Here is a 20,716-nt window from a genome sequence, read left to right as displayed (position 1 = left end):
CCCCCAAACAGCATGCCTATGCCATCTTTGTCATCAAACAGCTTGTCAAGGTCACCAAATAGCCTGCCTGTTCCATCTTTGTCACCAAGCAGCTTGTCAGTGCCCACAAACAGCCTGAATTTGCCCCTCAAACACTTATACAACCATGCTAACATAAACATTCTATGATACATTCATTCATACTCTCTTGCGACCCTTTACCTCACCTGCAGCTTACCTCTCTGGTGCTTGCACACTCTGCGAGTAGTCTGGCTTTTACCGTGGGGTCCCGTAACATGAAGTGAGCCCCCTGCATTCTAGCCACTCCAAGCCGGTCAAAGATTGTTCAAGAAGGGCCAGTCCAACCTGGACAAGTAGCTACTTCTCCACTGCAGCTCACATTCTCTGTCCACTCGCACTTTCCCGAGCTGCTGTCCTCTTACCATAACACATGTTACGTGACCCTGCCGGGCAATTCAGTTACCAGGTGCCTGAGTGCTGTGCATCTGATACACTGGAACTCTCCAGGTGAAACCTTGCTTCCCCAGGTAACAGGGCAACAGCTTATCGGTGTCTGCCTTTGTGGTACGTGACAATTAAATGTTCCCTGCAATAATTATGGGGCAAAGCTTTACACAATTTAATAATTATTTCTAGGAATGATGTTTCTAATGTTTCATTTGGTTACAATGTTGTTAAATTCAGCAGAATCGGTGGAACAGAATATTGCTGCACCAAGAACCAGCAGTTTGGTGGTTAACAGCACGAGGCAGTGCCAACGCAACTGTCTTTCCTCCATTTGGTAGGATTCCCTGTCAATATGCTTCTGTAATCTGTCTACAGGATCTCTTAATTATAAACAGGACCCTCCCAGGGAAGTGCAAACCTACTGCCAAGTCCTCATAAAAATACATGCACAGGAAGAAGCTCATCAGCTGCCGGTGGGTGATCCCCTTCGAAGTACTCAGTTTTTTGGCTCTTTAAAGTAAACACAGGAACCATTGTTCAATGTGCCTTCATTACTTTTGTACACTAGTCTGACAAATCTACAGGGATGGCCTTGGTTAACAAAATTAAGTCAGGCAATGGGGGGGCTTTTAAGACATTTAATTATTTGTGGAGACTTAACACGGATCATACTTGTGGGCATTCGCAAGTCATGCATGTACAGGATCTTTGGCTTCAATCTTGACTAGTTAGTTACTGCATCATAACGAAATTTACTAACCCTTTATACTAAGCTCTGAAATTGATTTGTACTTGGTAAATAATTGGCTACTATGACTATTAATGAGCAGACCCACAAGTATCTATAATGGAACAGAGGTTCCATCCCGGGGATAGTTGACTAAGACTTAATTCAAAAATTACTTTTACTGTATATCATATGAATATGGAATGTTTGCATACATAAAACCTAAACTATTGGAATGTTAAGGAGTCCATAAGCACAGGGTGGCCCATCTCCTATCCCTGCTAGAACAGGCAACGAAATCTCAAAGATTTATGAGTGCCTCTTACTTTGCTGCTCAATGACCTGCACATCTGGGAATACTTTTTTGGGGGTCATAACATTATAACTTTGAGTTTCTACACACATAGTTAGAACTAGCCTATAAGTCTTTATAAAAAAAAATAAAAGCACCTATTCTGGCCTGGACCAGCCATCAATGCTTCCAATATCTCCATCTTAATCACCATCAACGCCAATCAGGTAGCCGATTTAATAATGTAGCGTTGGGTCACCTATTGGATAAACGTATGTATCCAGCCCATTTATACTCTATGGACCATTGATCTCAAAGTGTCAGTCCTATGTTTACTTATTCAAGTGTCACAAAAATGCTGAATTATATTATATTTAATGTTACACCCTACTTCCAACTACCAGCCTTAAGAATGAAGATAAATGGGGAGGGAAGAAACAATGAGTGGTGAGGGAGCCTAAAACTATGTAGCACACTGGACCTTTTCACAGACCATTGCACAGTTTATTCTGTTTAGGGAGCTGCCCTGGATCAGGACTAGGGCGGCACACAAAGTAAATACACGGCATGATGAAAGTATTTAGTTTTGAGAGGGCATAGATTTATAACCAAAATAAAATGCTCATTTTTGGCTTTATGGATTTAACCTGTTTTACATGTTTCACTGTTATAATTTAAGCATTTTCAGCACACCACATTTTGTGTACCCACAAAAATTATATTATTTATACTATATAATTTATATTATAATTATGTTTTTATCTATCAGGACTAAAATATAAATATACATATGAATTGATTTGTCGTTCTACAAATTATGAATTTAACTTTGCTATTGCTAATGAAAAAACTCAAAATATTAATTTACAGCATTTACATTAGAAAGTGTCCTCCAAATTCATAAAAGGATTTACTTTAATTTACTGCACTTTTGTTTAGGATTTCTTCCACAGGATAGGTACATCTGCCAACTCCTACCACCACCACCACCACCAAATCATGTTTACCTGCATCCCCGACTATACTTCTCCTAAGGAGGCTTCTTATGTTTTGGGGAATAATAAAGTGCCAATATACCCCTAACACACTAGACCTTTATTTATATACCTTTAGGTGGTAGGTAGTGAAGGGGTTTTTATTTTATATACCTATTTAAAAACATACACAGTCTTTCGAGGAAAAGATTTTTTTTCTTTTACTTTTTTTTTGTCTGTTTGTTGCTTTCGATTAGCTATGTTGATCTTTATTTGACATCAGTGGAAATAAGGAAGTACAACTAAATTCCTGTTTAGGCAGTTATCTGGACTGCCGAAGTGAGTTTACTGATTTATTTAGCGTTTTACTCGATGCATTAGCTGACAAGGCTATTTGGAGTTCACTGCGGCACGGTCTGCGAGGACATCTCTCTTCAGTTTCCATTTCTAGCCGTGACCCGAGCCTGTTTCGGCTGGTTCAGTCTGAGTTCTCTCACTCGGCTCCATTCTTTTAAGTCTGGGTGGTGTGGGATAAAGCAAGGTCCCATCCAATTCCTTTCATTGTTCGCATGGCGTCTTATCTCAGGGGTTGGCTGCCTTGCCCCAGTGTCCTGTGAGGCTCGTAGAACCTCTGGGAGCTGTTCCTCTTAAGTATCAGATTGTTCTTGAGGAAGAAGGGATCATAGGAGGATGGACTCTTGCTATATTAGACTCTCAGGAGTATCCCTGGCTTCTGGCCATTTGGCTTGGTTAACTAACTTGGGGTGATAAGGGGGATTGTTAAAGATTGTGCTTAAGTCTTAAGAGGGATCAAGCCTCCTTTCACTCTGGGCAAAGTTTGCATTGTTTTGAAACAGGAAGCTCTGTCAGCAGAAGCACACAAGAAGGGTGATACTTACATTGATGCAAGACATTCCTTCATTGCCGGCAGAGCTGGGTTGTGTCCTTTACTATTAGCCTCATTTACATATTCATATTTAGTATTGTCTTTTATTATTCCCAGTACAGTCAGCAATAATTAAGTTTAATTTTGTTGGTGTTGGCTAGAAGGACAATTTACCTGAAATGGTTGCCAGGATAGAGAGGCCAATAGCCCAGGCTGTAAGCGTGTCTGTATGTCTATTAATAAATGAAAATAAAAAAATAAAAACATACAAAAACCACACAGGCAGTTTTGTTCCTGTGCAAGTTGCTTGTTTACCACTAGCTAGATCATTTTAATACAATTTTAATTTGAAATGGGATAGAAAAAATGTGTTGAGGTGAAATGTACATCTGAAAAGGAGACAAGAAAAGAAGAGAGAAAGGAGAGGTTTGGAACAAGAAAAAGGAAGGAGATAAGAGAAAGGATTAAGGAGGAGATAAGTGAGAGACAAGAAAGAAAAGAGGAAGGAGAAAGGTGAGACGGGAATAGAAGAGAAAATAAGAGAGAAAAGAAGAGACAAAAGTGAGAACAACAAGATATAGAAAAATGAGAAGAGAGATGAGTGAGACACACACAGGCACTCACACTAACACACACTTACAGACACCCAGACACTAACACATTCTAACACACACAAACACCCTGTCACACACACACACTGACAGACTCAAACTAACACACAACACCAACGGCATTATCAGAATCAAAGATTACTGGGAAAATCCACAGCACATTTTCATCAGAATCCCCACAAACCATGCATTTATGTTTTACTCAAACACATCTTTTAGAGATAAACAGTACATTTGTAGGAGTTTTGTAAGGGGTATTTTTCATGTAAAGTATTTAGCAATATCTATCTATCTATCTATCTTTGGTGCTTAAAATGGACCGCTTCCAACCAAATTTATAGTGATTTTTGTTCCTGTAATAAACCAAACTACAATCTGTACAAATTGTTTCCCCTCTTCCTCTTGCAGGGTTTCTTCGTCATCCCACAGCACGAAGGCACAGATGTAAACTGGACGCCAATGGAACTGTTAATAGTTCCTGAAACCATGGTCATAATTACCGAAAAATGAAAAGAAATGTCCAGACATAGCCTGTGAGGTGGTTTCCTGACAGTCCTTTCATGTAGCATAATTCTCCATGACCTATGAGATTTTAGTGTAACCTAAAGTCGCACACAGCTGAAGAGCCTTCTTTTGCCCCTTGTGGGTCTGGCATCCTGTTCACATCAAAGTACAGACTTTCCATAGCGCTGAAAATAACCGCCATGAAACGTTTGCAAAGATTGATCTAGAAGGATAATAAAACAAATATACCAATCATCAAACGGGACCTTTTCAAGCTAAATACAAAGGTACGAGATAAGGTTCCAGCTGGTAACTATGGGCAATGGATGATGGGGATTGTACTGTGAGAGGCTGTGGTCCCTGCAATAGCAGATCAAGAACAGAAAACAAACAGGTTATTGTTATTTATTATTTTATTTAGCACCATCATATTCCGTACTTCTGTACAATTTTATTATTTTATATAGCACCATTATACTCCGTAGCACTGCGCAATTATACAAAATGTCATGCAATCTGTGATAAGGAAGATTGAGTCTAACCAAGACTATACAATAAAAATTCCAAACCGAACAATATTTTGGGGACTTTCCTGTTCAAAAACATACCATGTCTGATTTTTTTGCATGGCTTGCATTCCATTTAGGCCCAAGAATGTATCCAGAAACAATAGGTCTCTATTAATAGTGTGTCTGCCAGTGTATCCTGCAGAGAAAGTATTGTTCCCATTTCAGCAAGGTTTATGACTTCCTCAAAGACAATATGGACTTGTATTAAGCAGGCAAGCTTTAAGAAAACTACATACACACTCGCGTCTGACATAACATGAAGCGTGCGACCATAATATGATGAAATATAAGATGCTGTGGACGATGCACAAATATTGCACCCTAGAGCTAGACTGTAATCCTCCGACAAACGTCGGCACTCTTGTAGAAATAAGGCACAATCCGAATCCCCAATAAAAACAAATATTATAGGTTTATTGTGGTCCACATAAAATAAGAATCAATAAGAAATGTTGTGCCAAAAATCTCAGAGGCATATCGCTATAACTTAGCAGGCAAACGTGTAACGCGTTTCGCACATCCGTTGCTTTCTCAAAACCCAGGCGCAGATAAATGTTTCACATTCCATTAAATAAATACAAAAGTTAAAGTTAAAAACATCTGTGAGCGTGTTGGTGTAAAAGTGAAACTCCTAGCACTAGATGCAATGAGCAACAACTTAAAAGTGCTTGGTTAAAGTTTGTACAAGAAATCTCTGACATCTTGTGTTTTTGATATTTCAGGGCATTGAGTGATGAGAGAGGATTTAAACAAGATCTGATCACTAGGATAGCTCACAGAATGTAAAGGTGGGAGCAAGCTGTTAAAACAGCATGGAGAATGATACAATGCCTACTTCCTGCTCCTGGAGTCTACAGCCCAACTTCACTTGGCTGGGGACTGGTCCAATGACACATTTGCATCTGTATGGATAAAAATATTTTTATAATCAGGGGTGGAATATGTTGCACCACATAAATAAAAGATGGTAGTAAGAATAATGGATCACATTAATTACCCAAGAGAGATCAGTATGGAATCCACCTGAGGAACCTTTATAGAAAGAAGCAGTCTGAAAGTCAAGGGAATGCTTACAGCCACAGCCAAATAATTTGGTATTGTATCTTAAAACATGTATAGTGCATGTCATGTTTAATATGTTTAACATAGATGATTCATAAAAGATGCTGAAAAAGGACCCAGTCCTTGTGTAAATACTGCTAGATGTAATTTAGGGCAATGTAACATAACAGTGATATTAGGGAACAGAAGACACAGGAGCTTCAATATTTCCCCAAAAAGCATGGTAAGTATGAATATAAGGGGTCTCCTAGCAGAAAAAAAGTGCAAATGTGCGAAAGGGCAGTATGTTAGGAGATTGGAATATGCATATTTTTTTCTTCACTCCAGTATATCCTCATAGCTAAAGCACTTAGAGCCATCTCTACAGACCAGTCACCATGCAAACATCCACTGAGCCAGTGAAACGATGATCATTCTCAAGTGCAGACCTCAAGGATTCTGATCTAAGGTGGTCAATACCTCATAGCATGCATTTAATTTAAGATCCTCTAACAAATAGGAAACACAAAGTATAGATCAAAACTCCTAGTCAGCAAGCTGGAATAATGAAGCTGAGAGCAAGTACATTGGTTAAACATGTGAACCACAAGACATTGAACTGAAGTGCACTATCTAAGCATGGAGCTGGTTCAACAAATCGGTAATATTTATCTACAGTGATACTGTAAATCCACACATAAATAAATGAAATAAGTTAACTATGTTTATAAGTAACTAGTGTCTAAATGTTAGATGTATAAATAATCTTTTTTATTCAACAGTGGGATGTAGCGTTCCAGGCTCTTGAATGTGGGACCATGCTTCACTTCCCGAGCCACAAGCTAATGACACTTTAAAACCAGCTGTAAAAGTGCTACATGAGCCTGTGAGCACCATGTTCATCCAAGGTCACCTGTAAAAAAAACAGAGAGGAAGATAAATGTAAAAGTTTAAGGGGCACATTTTTGTTAATGAACATACAGTAGCTGGGATGGGGCATTTTCTATTAAAAAGCAAAAAACTTGGCCTAAACTGCATCTCTTCTTGTGAAGATAATTCATTTTCTGTATAGAAGGAACAACATGCAGAATGTGTGATCCTTTACAATACTGGTGTGGAAAGGAAATGTTCTTTGAAGTAAAATATCATATAACCAGTAGCATCTTCTGATACTGGAGAGCTACTTCAAATCCTTCTTGTATGGGTTAGTCCGGGGCACTGTAGGTAAAGCATGTAGGACTGGGTGCCTAAACACACTTGGTCATATGCATTTCTCATGGTTTGGTGCCACACCCAGCAACTTTTGGTTGTCTAATAGAACAGGAGACAAAGAAGTTACTGTGTTCCCTTCTACATCCGTATAATTGCTGTGCAGACAATATCAGTGATTTGGGTTAGTTTTGCTAAGTCGCAGCCTCGACGGTTGTAAAAATGGGCCCCTGGGGGAACCCTTCTAGCAGGAGTCAGGAGGACTTATGGAGTCATCTTGGGTCTTCTTGGTACACACACAGACTTTTCTGACATGCTGCAAACTTTTGTATTTATTTATAGAAATTAAGACCCCAACATTTACCCATATAAGGGGTAAAACCATTGAAAAAAACGGAGATAAAAAGATACAAGGGGCCAGAATATGAAGCACTGCTAGAAGAGCAATGAATAGTGCAAAAGAGAAGGGTAGATAAGCCATAAACAACATTCAATTTTGTATTTGCTCAAATCCATTTTTAAAGTCCCTTTAAAGTCGCCAGGAGCAAGGTGTTGATCTTAGTCTCAAGACAACATTAGATTGGGGGTTACACTTACTGAATATCCTGAACCGAACATTTTTTCAGATTTGTGTTTTAAGTACCTACAAAATGTTCCCTATCTGCATGATAGAGTGACTTAACTCCCTCTGCTCACCACAGCGCCATGGCTAGACTAAAACTGGTAAACAAAGAGCCAAGCGTGGAATCATAAGCCAGCATTGTCTAATTTTCCCTGTCGACAGTACGAAAACACAAAAATACAGCACGGGGTGATCTTAATCTTTCTCAGAGACAATGAACAAAACATGTATGAACTTTTTGTACCACTTCCCAAATTCCTCTGTTATTAAAGTACTAAAAAGCACACTGAAGACAGACACCAGAATAAATGCTCCAAAAAAAAACAAAACGCTTGACAAAACATGGATAAAAAATCTGATTTATTATAAATAGGTGATATAGTACGATGTCGCTAGTAAGAAGAAGTTCACACATAAAATGTGTTTATCTATTAAATTGTGTGAATAAAGTATTCTTCTTCTAAATACCTTACTTCGTCATATACAAAGCCTTGCTTTAGCCTTGCCTCCTGGCCTTGCCTCTAACCATATGCATAACCGTATGTCCGTATGTATAGCAAGCATCAGTGTCAAGCATGCATAAGTGTATGTAAAACCTTTCTATCTTGATTTGTTAGTAACTTATGGACAAGCTTCTCTGACATTATGTTAGAAGGCACCGACAACCATCATTCACCCTGCTTCTGCAAGGCAATGTTTAATAGGCATCAGAAGTGTCTCTTTTTTCCTTTAAAGGAAATAAAGCATGGAGACATCAGTCGTCTTTGAGCCGGGAAGCACCTCAAGCATAAACCTTTTCTTGGGCACCACATATAAAGGTAGAAGAGATGGCCCTAGAGTGGCATGGGTGAAGCTGGGGCCAAACCATACTGAAGGCAGCCGGACTAGCCTGCCAAAAACTTTGCTCTGACCTACACCTCTCCAGAGCCAGATTGAGTCAGATACTAGGCTCAAGGTCTGAGCCCACCCATGCAGCGTCTAGAAGCCCGTATCAGCCTGTATCTCATCTCTCACGTGTGTTAGGTTTTACTCCTCGGTATGCTGCAGGGATAGGATTAATATGCATCAGCCAGTTATCTGTTGGGTTGGTTATTGTATCCCTTTTATTGCTTGATGAATTGGCCAACATGTACAGAGGGGATCAGAGTGTACCAGGTATTCGTTACCAGGGCAGTCGATTGTCCTGCCCGCTTGGGTAAATTCTGGTAAATATCTGTTGCAGACATAGTTAATCAAACCATTGGGGAAAAGCAAGCGCTTGTCCAGGGCAGTTTAAGGCGTATGTTTGCAAGACATTAGCAGATACATGGTAAGGTTTGACTTATCTATTGCATGCGACAACTGAGATGAGCAGCATAGGTCATTTGAAGTTTAACCCAGTCTAGATCATTCCAGAACAGGCAGTCTTCGTCTGTTTGTGTCGTTCGTACCCTAAACATTGTCTTCAGGAAAGGAGGATTCCTTCCAGCTTAATAACAACTTCCACACAGAAGAGATGAATAGCAACCCAAGCAAAATATTTCACTGTTTAATATATCCATGATAAGATTCAGTGAACAAGGTCACTAACTTGTTTTGCTGAACAAAAAGAAGTAGCCTCCTCTAATGGATTGTTTAATAAAAGGATACGAAGACTTGAATTTTCTGGTTTTTCACTTGAGGCTATGTGCTGTATTCACCATGTTACAAAATCACACAACCCATTGCCTTCACATGAGTACCCTTATCATCTATTGTCCTAATTTTACTGAACGGGTGGTAGATAAATGTAACAGCCTCCCATCAGAAATGGTAGAGGCTAATACCGTGGGGGAGTTTAAACATGCATGGGATAGGCATATGGCGATGCTGAATCTAAGACAAGACCAAGGACTGATTAAGCTCTAAGTCCTTACGTTGGGACAAATGAGACTAGATGGGCTGAATGGATTTTATTTTATGCAATTTATTATACAATGCATTCAATGCCACAATTATTTTGGTTTATGTTTTTCTGCTTGTCGAAAACAACATCTTTCCTGTCTCTTCCCAGGAATTGACAGCCATTGATATTAGGGAATACTAATTCTGAACAATCAATTCTTTACAGAAATCTAAAGAGGAAGAGAGGACAAATAACACCTTTTTTCTCTAAATCTCGATGTTAAGCTTTCCGGCCACCCTTTTCTGCTCCCAGTAGCTAGAGGACTCCTCCATCCAGTTGATGATACAACTTTTCCAGTTGTCTGCTTGTCAGCCTCTATCTTTTGTTGAAAACTTGTGATTCTTTCTTTTTTAAGTTCTGCAGGCCATAACTCAATCTTTGAAAATGTCTGCAATATATTTATGCTTTTACCAACCTAAACTGACAAGCCCAGCCATGAAACTAAGCAACATTTCAACTGATTCCTCATCATGCTTTGCCTTGTTCCCTATAACCATTCGGAATTATTGATACAATGTGGAACAGAAATCATTTCCTCGACTTGCAGCTATAAATACAATTTTTTTTACCAATTTGCCACTTCTTAAAGCTATTCCAAGTTTTATGTGCATGCAATTTAAATATTTTCCACTAGATGGCATTACAGTTCTGCAGCTTTCAGGCCAAATAGGATCCGTTGATGTGTTGTTTCCTCTTCATTTTTTGTCATTTCTGTTAAATGGACAGATTTACACAGGTATACACTGCACATACACTTTGTTAACACACACTTGTAATAGAAATGTTATTGATATTATTGCAATATCTAGGGGTAGGTATAGTTCAAGATGTGCATCATATTTTCAGAAGTTCGTGGCTACTGTTTGAGAAGTTGAAGTTTCTAGAGTTTATCTAGGCCAAGGTTTAAAACATAGTTCCCTTTTCCCTACATTGGACAAAGAGGGAGCAATTTCATGGTGATGCTTTATAGGTTTCATGCTGTGATGTTCCCAGTGACATGTCTTATATGTCGGTAACTATAAAGATCTCCTTTGTGAACTAGCTCTTTCTTTTACTGGGTTCCCTGCAGTTCCCTACATCTTCCATGGTCGGGATTAGTTGTTTTCGAACCAAAGACCCCACTGAAATTAGTTTGAATGTGGTAAAAATCTATGTACTGTATATAATGTTCAACAATTAAAAAACATATAGGCATTGTAGTCACTGGGAGAGAGTTTCACACCAGGTGGACCTAAGTATAATACTTGGGAGCTCTTATGATATTAACTCCAGTCTCAGAGTCTTTTAGTATGCAGATTAATTAATACTGAACTTCAATCTAAAGGATTTTTTTTTTTCACAGCAGTGTATTCCTTTTTTTCCATTGTTCCAACAAATGTATCCACTAATTTGGAGGTCAGAGTGATATAACCCAGCACACTCTCCAAGCCACCCGCACTATCTCCCCTCCTCATCAAAGACCTACAAAGCCAGGAAGATCTCTTCATTTCCTGGCCATCTTGTGCAGATCATTGGGATATGGTGTCATAAGGCGATATGGAAATAAAGTTGTAGGTTTGTCTAGCTTGGGCCAAGATAACAGACTTAAGCAAAAATACAAAACTGTTATACAACTGTTCCAAACATTGTATATACAACCAAAGACACAAATTAGATTAATATAAAAAAATGGTTTTAAAATATAAAAAATGTTTTTTAAGTAATAATATTTTTTTTTTTTAAAAGCCAGTATGAAAATTCTCTTTAACCCTTACAGTGGGTATGTGATACGTGGTTGGCAAAGTGGACGCTGAGAGCCAACCACATACTGTATCTCATGCATGATGGGACTGCAGGAAATACAAATAAACCAGTTCTGTTGAGCAGTCCCAGTCCTCATCTCCCACAAGACAAAATGTGCACAAGTGTTAATGATCTGAATGATCCAGTTGGTGCATTTCACACTGGTATGTCACAGATAATTCCTTACTTGAATGCAGATGACTTAATTTAGGATGCCTTGACTTTTGGCATTTTCAACCACCTTTAGAAACATTTGGTTACCACCATTAAAGAGCCACCATAATAGACTATTTGTGATTACATTATAATAGTCTGTCATGGCCACTGCATTGGCTTTTGTCATGTCAAGCATCCGTGTTGTTGTTAGTGAGTGTATGTTGCCTAATCACTAGATGGTAGCACTGAGTTGTGTCGTACTGGAAAATCCTTGTAGGGTCTCCGCCTGCTTTTTCATTTAAAGCTGTAACCCTAAGTATATGCAGATTGCTCATTTCCAAAATGGTGCACATTATAGTACACAGTAATGCATGGTGTAAATTAGGGACACTACAAAAGGGTTTATTGCACCTCTCAGAGCTGTCTACCTCAGTGTTGGCCAACATTTTAATGTGGGCAGACACAAACAACCAAACCTTAGGGTACAAGCCAGTATTAAGAATGTAATGCAATTGCATCTATAGACTTTTAAGACTGAATCGGAGCTGCACCAAAAAGATTTATACATGTTTTTATTTATTGTAGAAAATGAGGAATGAAGGATGTAGAATGGGAATTAAATCAAGAGATTCGGTTTGCTTATCCTAAAGCAGTGCCATGTCATAATACCATGGCTATGTAGCAACAGGTTGCGTTGAACACATCTTTAACCGTCCCATTGGCACCAACTCCTACAAGTCTTGCCATGAACCCACTACCCATCCCTGTTTCTTTCACGTTCACTCTTCTGTTTGCTGTTTTGCATGATGTGCCCATACTACCAGACTGTCACAGAATGAATGCACTGCTCCTTTATGTTGCTATTTAATTTATTTTTCTGTAGCCACGATTGCTACATCTTTTACTCGTAAAGCACCAGCTATGGTACCAATATAATCAGCTTTCACTGCCTGTGGGAATCTTCACACTTGGCTTAGTTTTGTCCCTATGTAAAACATTGTGTACTCCTTGTATTCATATACAGATACGATTGTCTGTGAATTCATTAGATGCAGAATGTTGATTGCTGGCTACACTTCCAGCTTTCCCAGTCAGTTTACTAAACTCTCTGCGTTCCAATGAATTACAAAGTGTAGTCCAAGGTGTGTAATATTTATTGTTTTCAAATATCTACATAACAATAAAATGAATATATGAATACCTAGCAAGTTCATCCAAGAAAAACGAAACTTTCACAGTCATTGAAACATGTCTATGTTTTGATCCTTATTTATATTGATATGCTCACAAAACCAAAGGTACCGGCAAGGTTGAGTCGTGATAAGTTGGCAAATCCACCCAAGGCAAAAAAAATCACTAGACGACTGATGATTTTGATGCAGTATATATATGTTAAACAGATCTTGCTTGAATAAAGGACACATTGCCAAGAAAAACAAAAACATTTATAGTAAAATAAATAGTAATTATTATTATTGTAATTCAAATTACTTTGCGCAGTATTGTCATATTGAAGTTCTTGTTAAACTTGCTATTTTTCAATATGTTCCAATCCCCTTGTGGTTAAGTTACTCATTTTCTTTTGAAATCATATTTATCCTCATAATGCAATGTTTATTAGTACTAAAAAAAATGTGAGAAAATGTAGAATATCCACATTATTTACAATTATGTTAAAGATATTTTCCATGGTATAGGTGCCAAAAAAATATATATGTTCAGCCACATCCTCAAAGTATGTTAATACTCCACATCCATAGATTGTTTATGTTTTCGAGGCCAAAAACCCTCCTTTACACACTGTACTATTTTTATTTTATTTTTTTAATTATTTTCGGTTGGTGGACAGCAAAGGTTTTTTTTCTTTGTTTTATAATGTAGTTTTTTTAAAGTCACTGCATTTTTCTGCACAAACCACATTACAGTTAAACCATAGACCTGAAACTGCCATATCTTATTATTATTTACCTCTACATCAGAGAAAAAGGGAATGGGGAAATCAAAAATGTAAATGAATTCTCAGCCGTGCTTCACAGAGATCAAAGGAACAGAATTTACCTTTTGCTCCAATTCAACTTCAGAACCTATAATTCAGAAAGGTCCTTTTCATGTGTAATACCTAATATCTCCCTTTTTTACTTTACCTTTTTTTAAAAGGTTACACTTTTATTAGACACATTTCAGTATCACCTGTTTATTGGAGATTTGCAAAGCACCTTAAATTGTTTTATGTGGCATTATGCAATAAAATAACATTTATTTTAACAGTGTCACATGACTATGCGGGAGCCTAATGAATGATACACCTGTGACACCGGCAAAAAATATATTCAGAAACATTCAGATTACTGGGTTGCTGTATATGGTTTTGTTGGATTTTTTTTTGCAAGTTCTGACCAAACTTTAGGGTTAAGCACCCTACAGGTGCCCCATTAATGGTGTCCAGAGAGGGATTTAAATTGCACAACAGTCTCTTTTGGGTTAAAATTCCTATGCAGTCTCAGTGATTCAGCTCCTTGGTTAGTAGTATAGCCGTGTGTAATACCCAATGTTGGGTACTTTGATGTAGCGGTGGGCTAAGCAATATATGGCCTTATAGTGTGAAGGAATCCCCAATAATTCTGTGTTTTTTTTCTTGAACTCTTTTTATAAAGTGGGTCCCCGTTATACCAGTGGTACTTTACATTTCCTCGTGTTACATTATAGCAGACTCTTAACATGTATCAGGGTGAAAATAAAGATGTAGTCTTATAACAATCAATGCTGGGTGTCTGATGTTATTCCTAAAAGGAATAACTAAAGGAGCTCTTGGACAGTTTATGTTTCCCATTAAAGGAAAATATCATTCACATCATTCCTTTCTTCATTTCAGGTTTTTTTATATTATACTTCTAAAAGGTATGTTCTTAACTAGGCCAACTAGGCCTTGGACAGCAGTTCCAGGGGTGGCTGCCCCTCTGTCACATAAGTCAGGACAAATTACATCACTTGTCCATGGGTCGCTTGGGGAGATCAGAGACCCCATGGAGTAATGTGCCTACCCAGCGCAGGCTCCATTGTGACCTTCTCCAAGTCGCACATCCAGCACACCAGGATATGACCCATCATGGTAGACCGCGGCGGCGAGGGTTCTGACCTGGGTCAAGCCTAGGGCAGTGTCCAGCCAATATACGTCCCTGGAGAAAAGGCAAAACATGATAGAGCCTGGGTAATAACAAGTAAAAGGCTGTGGCATACAGGAAGGGGGCGACAGAAGAATAAATGCATAATACTTACACCTTAAAACAAACATATAATACTAATCAGAGCACTATATAAATACGATTGGCTGCAAATGGTTATTATTATAATTACTATTTTAATATAATAAAATTACTATTTTATTTAGAATTACTATTTCAAGTATTGTGCATGGATTCTACTGTAAGCTTTGTTGTTCAATAGGACATAAGATGGGCAGACAAAACAACACATTAAAAATAATTGCAGCCATGTTTCCCTCTTGTGGTTCTCTGCCTTACGGTCCAATCAACAGAAATATTCCATGTGTTACAATTATGCTAATACTATTTTGCACAATGATCTCTTTTTATACATAACCACTTGTGTTCTCTTGGATAGGCTAGCAATCAGATTGTTTCCAGTAAGTAAGAATTTTAATATGGATTTGCACACGATGCCTGGAGTGTCCCTTAGACATATCATTGCAAAAGTAATACCAGGAATGGCCTGGTAATGTTAGTGACACATTCTAGATTGTAAGCTCATTTGAGCAGGGCCCTCCTCACCTGTTGTTTCTGTAAGTTATCTTGTTATGTTATATACTAATTGCCTACCCTTTGTACAGCGCTGTGGAATTTTATGGCGTTATATGAAACAATAAATTATAATAATATCAATAAATCTAAAGTAATCTTAATATTCTGGTACCACTGGATACTTTCACACCAAGCATTTGTATGGCATCTATCGTAGAGTATATAGCAATGGAAGAGTATTCAGCACCATGGACAGCACTAAAATAAGAGTTCAGATTTTAAACTCATAGAACCATTGGAGTTAAGGGGTAAATTCACAATTAATTTTGGGTTACCTTACAAGAACATCTCTCAGGAATGTTGTGGAAGGAAATTTCTGTTCTCAGCCATAAGAATTTATAGTTTCTGCTCTTTTAGCACCTGAGGCAAATAGTAAAGAACATTCCATACATAGTATCTCCAAAATGATATTGGCCATTAACTTGCTTGTTTATAGTATGACAGTAAGACTGCAATTGTGGTCAAATTGCACTTCTTGAAAATCTGGTCATGCCAATAGTCTAGTTGATGTGGGCAACCATTTTGAAATGTGGACTTTCCAATTAGGGTTTATATTAGAAGAAGCTATGTATATATATAGTTATATGAGCTCATACATACTGACATGAATAGATATTAGATATTGTACGTATGTCTAAGTTGACTATGAAAGTCAATAGCATCTTTTCTTTCAATAAAAAAAGAAAGTGGAGTATTAACACAAAAATACTTTTTTTTAACGGTAAAAGCAGAAGTTATATTTTCTATATCTCCTCCTTGCTATCCACATCTCATGGGATGAAACAGTGTACCCGCTACTAACTTTGTTTTATCTGTTCTCTAGTGGACCAGGTGAAGATTATTGAGCAAAGCAGGGTTCCCTCTCATCCAGGCATATGGAAATCCAGTAAATCCCCAGCGGTTCTGTATGCCATGTCTAATTTGTTTACCCATCGGTAGAACAGCCTTTGAAGCTGATTTGGTTAACATATTAAAATGAAAGTTTTCTGCTTCCTGAACATGAGTTGAAATGCTTTGATTTCTTAAACACATAGATGTACAGTATATGGATAGGGTTTTCGAGGTGCTAAGAAAACATTATTTGTGGTGATCGTGTGTGCCTATGATACTCATAATCTCACTACCTTTATTTTGCAATGAGCTTATAATATGTATATAGACTGCTGTAGGTCAAGGAACCATTAGAAGACCCAAGTGGCAGTGTTTGCTATGTAATTCATGGTAGCTTCTTGCATAATGATAGATTATATGATCAATATAGTCCTTTCTTTTCCTGCAGCCGTAGATGGAGCATGGGTATTTTCTCACAAGCATTGATCACAGGGTTTATCATACATGGAAACTATGCAGTGCCTGGCAAATTTGGAAGATCTATGCCTTGTTTCTTTTTTCCTCAATGCCGATGTTGCAAAAGGATATCCAGACTCGGTCTGTGTCGACAAACAGGCCCAAAGTCAGTGAGTATGATGATAAGCATCATATAGCGATCATGACTACGAGGTGGCAGGTGAGTTTGTGGTTTTAACTCTCTCACTCCACTATTCATTAAGAAGGGCCAAAACCAGCAGGTTTCTCCAGCTAGGATGGCTGAGCTTGCCCACAGAATGAATACTTTAAAGGGGTTAGGAGATTTTGTAAACATCTGCGTGATTTAACTATAAATTACACAGGGCCAGCCAAGATCTTCCTGTCACAGAAGCTCACTGTAGTTGGACCTTCATAATCTATAGGAGCTGAAAACCAACTCCCCTACAAATTCTGCTGTCATCTCTCCCTTACGTAAATAGACCCTATGAGCTACAAAAGAATGGAGATAAAGGGGGAACACCGAAAAGGGTGGGAGATAATGTGGAAATAATGTGACTCCCTGGGTCAGGTAGAGATAGCTAAAAAGGTGGAGAAAGAGGAGAAACATTAAAAGAAAAGAGATTGGGTAGGAAGTTAAGAGCAGCGTGGTGTAAGACAGATCGAAGGGTAAAAGGGTGTGTTGGATGGTGGAAAGTTGAGAGGTAGAAACTGGGAAGAAAAATACATAAAATAAATTAGCACAAGAAAAGGCATTAAAGGAGACTGGAGGAGACAGAGAAGTAGAAAGAGGAAATCATATTTTCAAATGAAAAAAGATTGTATCGTATTGACTTGTTTTTCAGGCTAACGTAATCATTATTCGTGTTTCTCTGCAGGCCCCCTGCTGATTTGGCTCATAGTTTTAGAGAAAGGTGGGTTCTGCTACATGGACTCGGTGGGGTGTGTGCTGCTCTCCAAAACAGAAGTCTATAGAACAAGACAGACGCGCACATTGAGGGAGTTGCACAAAAATGAAATGCTTTGGAAAACTTTAATTCCACTGAGCAAGACTTTATTTTATTCTATGGTGGGAAATAGAACTATACGGATCACAGAGGGTGCGGATACAACTGGGTCCAGACTCTTGTTCAAAATAACGCAATATTTTCCGTACCAGTGTGCTAATGTAATTGTATATATTTTGCCTGTTGTTATTTTTCCCTTTCTATTGTAATAGTGCTACAGAATATTCTATATAATATAAATGTAAAACACGCAGCCATGAATATTTACCATTTAAAGATTTCACCACTAACGATATTACTCAGGGACTGTCCTCAGAATTTTCCCCCCCCCTTAAGTATTTCTCATTCCGCCATTTTGTAATAAATATTGTGCTTTTTTATTACAATTTACTTTTGTCATTTATGACATAATATTTCAGCTGCAAATATAAAACATCGAATTCATTTGTAGAAAAGTATATGAAGCACTGTGTTTAGTAAATTAGTAAATGGAATTTAATAAACATACAATATGTTTATAAGTTACACAAAATTACACGGTAAGTTTGTATAAACCTAATGCTACATATTATGGAGAAAGAAAAAGTTACTCTCGCCTGGGGTATGATTTGGTCTATGAATGGCCCTGGCTATAAATTCTTGTGATAGAAAAACAGTCTTCATTCTGTTACGAAGTCTCCAATAACACTGGATTTAAGCCATTCTCTGACCAACTCTGACACTTGAGAACATGTAGCGGGACTAGAGCCAGTGTGAAGCGTGACCTTAACCTGGACCAACCATATGGACTGAAACCATGGCCCAGGGGAGGTGTTTGAGTAGTCTTGCCAATGCCAGCTCATCTTTATAAACTGGATTAAAAACTTTGTTGAATATTAGTTATACCTCAAACTTGAATGTTTTCTACCCTGCCCTTCAGTAATATCATAATTGTTATCTTGTGTTCTCAAAGTTAGTGGAGGCTCCACACAATACTTTAATTTTCTCCTATAACTGCATAAAAACTGGATCTTCTTGCTGCATTAAATGCATTTGATTATAAATAAAACTTTGCACCAGAAGGAGTCTATTTATGGATAACTGCCCCATGTAAACAAAGTATAGGTTTAGAAAAGCTTTTGGCTTGGTTGGCTGACCATCTCATTGTAATAACTCATGACCATGTGTTCATTGTCAGTCCAGTCGTAAATCCAATTCCCAGATCTGTCCTGAAAACCGTTTAATAACAATAAAGGCTGCATCATTAACCTGGACTGGTATGCAAGGGGGTTATAGGGATCTACACTAACCCTGGCAGAGGGTCACATTAGCAGAACAATACAGCAGAAATTAGTTCTGGCTATACGCAATGCCAGCCGTAATTAGCATGAGTACAATGTCCCAGCGGGGGGTATGAAAAGACCAAAGGTGCAAATAAGCATTCAAATGGCTTTAGGGAAATGTAGGGTGGATAGTTTCATGAGTGAATTGTTTACCTGATGGTCTGAACTTCATATGACTAAGTACATGATAGAGTGACGGTGAATATATACTTTAGTAACGTATCACTGGTGAACAATATTGGGAATATAAGGGAATAGTTATTAAAAAAACAAAAACCTGTTGAATAAGTATTCCACTGTTAGGGCCACCACTCATTTCCCTTTCAGTCAGAGAAAAATATTTATATATGAATCTAACCCAGCTTCATTTCTCTATACGTAAACTATCATCATCATCATCATCAGGCCCCAAAGACATAGGCAATGATTTTTGCTGCTGTTCCTGCTGGCATAACTACTTCAATATCTGTATCAGAGTCCGGCACAACTATACTGTGAGATACCTGAAGGAGAAGATGGACTTGGATGTTATGGCACTGCAACACTGCCATATACCTTGTAACAAGCACCACTTTACTTTACAAACAGCACTTTAGATGAGCGTCTTCCAATGGAGAATCCTTCTTCTTCTGTTAATTATTATTATTATATATTGTTTTATATATCTCCATATAATAATATCTCCATAGCACCATCAAATTCTGTAGCGCTGTACATTGGGTAGACAGGACATAACAAGTAGTGTATAACATAACAATTCAACTTACAGAAACAACAGGTGAGGAGGGCCCTGCTCAAACGAGCTTATTTATCTCTTGTTCTGCCCACTTAAGACACAATAGACCTGTTTGTGAAGTATTTATATTTGCTTGTTTTTTTTTAAATATAATCCACGCAAAAAATATAAATAAATATAAATTAATATAAGGGAAAAGAAAAAACGTCGGTGCGCTAAGCTAGTCACAGGCTCAAATACAAATGTATAATACGAGGCCTACCAAACAGGTGTAAGCATGCTGCAAGAAACAGTGTATTGGCTGTACAATGTATACAAAAAACAAAAACTGTCTGCGCTTCTTACCCTAATAAAGTTGGCAACAAATATATGAACATAATATAAATGAGAGGTTTTGGTTATATGAATTGGCCAAAGCATAATTAAGCTCACCCGCCACGTCAAGGCACACTCTCAATAGGGTGAGAACCTACTCTCACCTCCTACATAGTGGACACACAAAGCAGAATATACTGCTACCAAAACCTTATTAATGTGTTGGGGGAGGTGCAATTAAACCTCCTCCCTATTAACCCCTGGACAGCAAGCTGCAACCAGACTGATGAGGAGCCAACAACCTCAAATATGTGCAAACAGGGAAAAGAAAAAATGTCGGTGCGCTAAGCTAGTCACAGGCTCAAATACAAATGTATAATACGAGGCCTACCAAACAGGTGTAAGCATGCTGCAAGAAACAGTGTATTGGCTGTACAATGTATACAAAAAACAAAAACTGTCTGCGCTT

The sequence above is a fragment of the Spea bombifrons genome, chromosome 2, assembly GCF_027358695.1.
Source record: "Spea bombifrons isolate aSpeBom1 chromosome 2, aSpeBom1.2.pri, whole genome shotgun sequence".
In the NCBI taxonomy this organism is placed as follows: Eukaryota; Metazoa; Chordata; class Amphibia; order Anura; family Pelobatidae; genus Spea; species Spea bombifrons.
Note: the sequence above shows the minus strand (reverse complement) of the source record.